The sequence below is a fragment of the Propithecus coquereli genome, unplaced genomic scaffold (genome assembly GCF_000956105.1).
Source record: "Propithecus coquereli isolate 6110/MARCELLA unplaced genomic scaffold, Pcoq_1.0 Scaffold157, whole genome shotgun sequence".
Classification (NCBI taxonomy): domain Eukaryota; kingdom Metazoa; phylum Chordata; class Mammalia; order Primates; family Indriidae; genus Propithecus; species Propithecus coquereli.
This window is the reverse complement of record NW_012140191.1, coordinates 4,395,332-4,401,443: the sequence shown is the minus strand read 5'-3', so window position 1 is coordinate 4,401,443 and position 6,112 is coordinate 4,395,332. Positions and strand designations below refer to the sequence as shown.

At 35.8% G+C, this 6,112-nt stretch overlaps 1 long non-coding RNA gene across 1 annotated transcript in view; it reads left to right on the top strand.

The window, feature by feature from the left end:
- The window catches only part of LOC105807394, a 119,310-nt gene extending 113,752 nt beyond the window's left edge, over positions 1-5,558 (top strand). The window contains exons 2-3 of the long non-coding RNA XR_001137327.1: positions 2,812-2,933; positions 5,455-5,558. This is a non-coding gene — a long non-coding RNA (uncharacterized LOC105807394). The remainder of the gene's footprint in view (positions 1-2,811; positions 2,934-5,454) is intronic.
- The last annotated feature ends 554 nt before the right edge of the window (positions 5,559-6,112 follow it).

Genomic DNA, 6,112 nt, shown 5'->3' with positions numbered 1-6,112 from the left:
TAAGATATTTCTAAAATGTCACATAATGTGAACATGAAATAATTTCTAAAACTAAATGCTCTTAAATTATTTAACATAAAAAATTCTGTTCAAGTAGCAGTTACTTGGCCAAAAGCATTTTTAACCACAGGCTGAAGGAGCCATTTTGAATTTCTCACTAGGGAGCATAAAATTGAAATGGACTGAATGATGTATACTTGTGTGGGAATCAGGAAATGTTTGTTTTAATATAGCTTCATAATCCCTCATCTGAAAATTGTAGAGCCAGATGTATTCAAAATTTTTGAGATTTTTAGAAATGTGATAAAGGGTATATGCCCTGTATTATTTAAAACCCTAGAGGGGAAACACCCGTAATTAAATAGATTAGTATTATACAAATGGACGGAGATTCACATTAACAGCATAAACTTCAGTTTGGGTCAGGTTTGTCACCAAATGATTTCAGCTCCGATTGGACTTGTCCACCATATTGATTATGAAATAAACCTTCATTTTCAGGTTTTTAAAATTAAAACATGTATTATATTTTGTATTATAATATGAGATTTTGAAACTGAAGTTCTTTTGCTAATGACTTGATGATTTTGGTCATTTTTCTGAGCCTCAATCATCTCAAATATTAAAATGAAAAGCTGAACTAAGTAAATTATTTGTGAACATTTCAGATTCTAAATCTGAATGTCTATTCAATTCTCTGATATACAGAAATTACAATTAAATCAATTTTATGATATTTCAGCTTAGTAACTTCTTAGTTCAGAGGCCCTCAACATTCTTGAAAGGTAAGTAGTCATTATTTGTGATTTACGTATAAAGATTAAAGTATGTAGGTCAAGAAGTGTTTCCACTTGGCCTTCTGTATAGTTGGAACCAAACTAAGTTTCAAGTTCATGAAGACAGATTAGTTTCTGGCTACAACTTTGATTTCCAGAATGTTTTCTAGTGTAAGATTTCTTACATTTGTAATTAAAATTTTGAATCACATAGACATGGTAAGAAACATTGTGTGGGTTGCATGATTTTCTTTTGAAAACCGGGAGGAAGAAATTAAATAGGGTTAGACCAAGGTAGCCACAAGAGAATCTGCAAAACTCCATTTTGTTTCAGAGCCTCAATCTTTGAATCTTCATGCCGAGAAAATTGAATCCCAAATCTAAAGGAACTGGGCACTCCACTGACCGAAGCCTAAAGCTGATCAGTTAGAGGACTGCTGAGGTTTCCTACTAGATAGAGATGGTAAACTTGAACAGTTAAACTGTGGCTGAGAGAATTAGATGAAAACTACAGATGCGTGCAGTAGGCTGGAGCTACCAGCATAGATTTGTTTTTGCAGACTTGCTTTATTTGTCTGGTACTTGTGTTATAAAAAGAAAAAAGGTGTATTTGATTATCTTTGGGCATGGAATGCTCTTCAGTGTTCCATATTTTCTGCTGTTTCCTATGGTCTTGGCCTGTGCCACTTCTCTCATTTAACTAACCGATAGGCCCTGAAGGGTATTTACATTTGCCACCCTTGTCTGTAGGCTATACTATTAAAGCAGATTAAAAGACATTGAAAGATTAAGGTAGGGAGAGGGAGGCTATAGTATGGATTTAGGAATTGTTATTGTGGGTCTTCTAAGTAGCTGGAAGAAATCCAGCTACCACCAGCCACCTTTTATTCATTTCCTCAAATAGTATTTGTTGAGCACCTACCATGCTGTGTAGGCTCTGGGGATACAGAAATAAGACAAATATGGTACACATGTCTATTGAAGGAGACAGACATCAAATCAGTAAACATGCATATGTGAAGACTGACAAAAATTATCATGGTAAAGAAAAGAATAGGATGAGAGAGAAACAAGAGTCCTCCCTTACTTAGATGGAGAGGTCTGGTCAGGTCTCTCTGAGGAGGTGACACTTTGGTGGAGCTGAAGGCTGGGTAGAAACCAGCCAGGTAAAAAGAAGAAGAAAGTGTCATTAAGGCACAGGAAGCACCAAGTAGGAAGGCTCTGAGGCAGAATGAACATGGTATATTTGAGAAATGTAAAGACCAGAGTGGTTGGAATGTGTAAATGAGAAGAGGGTGGAGAAATGATGAAGGGTAAGGTCACACTGCCTTTCGAGGAGTTTGAATACTATTTTAAAGGGTAATGGGAAACCATTGAAGGGATTCAAGCAAGGTCAGATTAGAGTCTTTAAGAGGTTACCTGGGCTGCTGTGTGGAGAATAGATTATAGGGTTACAAAGTAGAACTACTTCTGTCATCCAGGCAGGAGGTGATGGTGGCTTGACTAGTGCAGAGGCAGTGAAGTGGACAGGTTGGATGTGCATTTTGGAAGAAGAATCTTAATGGGTAGGATGTGGATGTGAGTAGAAACCAGCCTATTTTTGACCAGAGACCCTGTAGAAGTTACACATTGGAGTTTATCCCTAGATTGCTAAAGCTGGCGGGCAATTAACAGTTACAAAGCACAATTGATGCCTAACACATTTTAAATAAAAGGAATGGCTAGACAACAGTCATACTTTGTATGTTGGCATTAAAATTTTCTGAAATCTTCAATATACAGTACTAACTTAAATGAAAATGTTCCCTCTATGCCTTTTTAGAAGTAATGTTATATAAGAAATATAGTGACCATATTCTAAGAGTTTCTAGAAATAGAGGTTCAAATATATTATGGATGTTGTATTATTTCTTGCATTTGCTTAAAAACATTTAAAAATGAGACCCCTGAATTTAACATGTTGCCCTAACTATATTTTGACTTCCAATAACATGATACTCTTTCTTTGTCATTTTTCTATTTTTATGAATTGTAGATCATCTGGTGTTCTTTATGAAAACTGGGATGAGAAGCACCAAGTATAAACCAGTAGACTACCAACAATTGCGTGCATTAACTGAAGCACAAAAATTAGCTTCTGCCTGTACGGAGCTAAAGGTTAGAAGTTGTGTGTATTTTTTCTATTTTTAGAAAATTGAATTCCTAGGAAGTATTTAAGTTGAAAATGCAAAAATAAATGACATTCTAAATAGTTTTTAAAATCTCTCAACTATTAATAGTGAACAGCAGCTAACATTTATTGAATGCTCTCAGGCACTGTTAAATAGTTTACATGCATTATTCATTTAACGTTCGTAACAACTCTTTGAGCTCCGAATTCAACTTTAGTTTTGGAAACATAGTTATTTCATTAGTTTCAAACAATTTTCAACTTAATCCGAAAAATAAATATTGCTAGTGAGTACCAGCCATGGATTATTTTCTGATTTAAGACTCCTTCTCTGACACTATATAAATATGCCCTCAGTTGTTCTCTTTTCTAGGATTGCATTTTTCTGCTCAAATATAAATCCCAAACCAAGAAAAGGTGAACCTGGACTAGATTTGGAAGACGTTTACTGTGCACAGTATTTTAGCACCAAGTATAGCTTAGAATTACTCATGTAGTATATTTCTCTCTTGTGCAAATAATAGAGTTCATTAAAAACAGCATTTTCATTACTTGGCTGCATTAAAAAACTGGTTTGGTGAAGCAACATATTAAGTAATTTACAAGTTTTCATATCTTTTTAAAATTTTAATATTATGTTAGTTTTGCATAGCTTTTTATTAATTTTTTCATAAAAGGCAACTTTTAGGATTTCACAGCACATTTGACACTCTATTCTACAGTTACCATATATCTATGAGCTATATCTCCTCAAACTAATGTGACTACTTAAAAACTAGGGTATTGTTTGTTTGGTTCAGATATAATTTTAAAATAAATTTTTTTTTTGAGACGGAGTCTCACTATGTTGCCCAGGCTGGAGTGCCGTGGCGTCAGCCTAGCTCACAGCAACCTCAAACTCCTGGGCTCAAGTGATCCTCCTGACTCAGCCCCCCGAGTAGCTGGGACTACAGGCATGCGCCACCATGCCCGGCTAATTTTTTCTATATATATATATTTTTAGTTGTCCAGATCATTTCTTTCTGTTTTTTAGTGGAGATGGGGTCTCGCTCTTGCTCAGGCTGGTCTCGAACTCCTGACCTTGAGCGATCCACCTGCCTCGGCCTCCCAGAGAGCTAGGATTACAGGCGTGAGCCACTGCGCCCGGCCTCTGATATACACTTTTGTAGTTTAAAAATGTTAGCATGGAATACCCAAGTTCAGAGTACACATGAATGTAAGTCAGAGTTTAACCAGGAAACTGTCATTGCTGGAGAGTTTAAAGTAGAAGGGTCTTTAACGTGGGGACATGGTTATGCACTTAATAGAGCTGGAAAGGCAAACAGAGGACTGTGAGGCAACACATAGATTAACAACCACAAGAATCACTGCCAGAGGGACGTGAACCACATCCCATGGGTGAGGCTCCCCGTCGTAGCTGCAACCACAATGGAATTAACTGTGCAGAGAAGAGTTGGCGCAATGGACAGGATGCAGATGCTCCTGGAGATGCTATGAGAGTAGAGAAGGCGGGTGGCGGTAATCTTTGGGCTTCTCCTTTCCTTCCTGCCTTCAGTCTCCCATCCCAGTGTCTCCCTTTGGCTGAAGCCAGCAGACAGGGGCACCTGGGAAACACAGGCTGCTCTGTGATATGGAGCAGATCAGGGGAACAGCCAGAAACAGAACCTAAGACAAACAGACTCAGGCCTGATACAACTTGTCGACAGAAACCCAAAAGCACTAATTATGTACTATATTATTAAAAAGTCATAAAATTGGAGGAAAATTAAATTTAGTCAAAAATTTGGATTTCAACGCTACAAGTTTTTTTTTTACTATTTCTTTAAGTACTTTCAAATAAATATTTGCTTAAATCTTTAAAAAAATTTATTTGCAAAGTCATAGAGTTGAAGGATTAAAATGGTATGTTCAAGGTCATATTTTTAGTAAGTGTTGAAGCTGAAACTAAAGCCAGGCCTCCAACAACTTACCCTATGAATCTTTCCCATCTTGTGCTGAGGGAACAGATAAAAACCAACCCAAACACCCAAACCAACCCAAACAAGTTCTTTGTGATTCTGATGTTTTTGAGTTTTATGATCTTGTCCAAGTCTCTTACATTCAGCTTCCTTATCTGTAAACTAGAAATAAAAATGCCCTTTATGCCTTGCAGGAAAGATGTGTCCAAAGGGGAAGAAATATATGGAAAACTCTTGAAAAAATTTCTGGGGCTGTATGAATTAAGGTATTATTTATTGTATGTATGGAAAATAAAATGACTTCACCTTTCTTTTCATAAATACTTTAAAAATATTTCTTAAATTAGTCAGTATTCCAAATCATTTTCTCTTGCCCCTCCCTGCTTTTTAACATAGTATTTATTTTAGGTAGATTTTGTGTCAGAAGATACACTAATAAGGATTGAGAAGGAGTAAGTATTGAACTTAGAAAATGCAGATTAAACATATTTGTTTTGGAAAATATTTTACAAACTTTGAAGTTGCTTCTCTTTTGTTCCTCTGAATCTAGATCAGAAAAGCGTTGCAGACTTCAAAGATATCTAAAGAACAAATACTAATGAAACAACACAAGCAAGTGTGGTGGCAAGAACACCAGAGGCTAAATGAAGTCAGGTAAGAACTGGGGGAAACCTCAATAAGAACATGTAGGAATTACTAGAAATAACACTCATCTAATCAGATGTCCTATAACATTCCATGGTGATGAAACCATTACCATCAAACCTTAAAGTTATAATTTAAATGTGAGCCAAATTAAAATTATTTCATTTCCTCAGCTCAATCTGGAATCCAGTGAATATATTAATATGGCTTTTGCTTTCCATAGAAAAAAGATAGTCTAATATATCTGCCAATCACTTACTCCTCTGCACTCCCACTCTCATGCTTATATTTACTTACATTGGGTTATAATGTTTTGGTTGCATATTCTTCTTCACTACAAAGTGGTAAACTCCTCAAGGGCAAACATCTTCAGCATATTCCTTTTAACATCGTAGGATACATAAGAGGAAATATGTAAATGCTTTTAACACATGAATGACCAAATGAACTAAGGAATTCAAATTGTTCCATGGTTTCTAGATGTACTTACATCATGACTAACTTAATTAATTTTGATTTTTAAATTTTGTTATTTCCAGCAGTCACTTAAAGATGAACTAGCA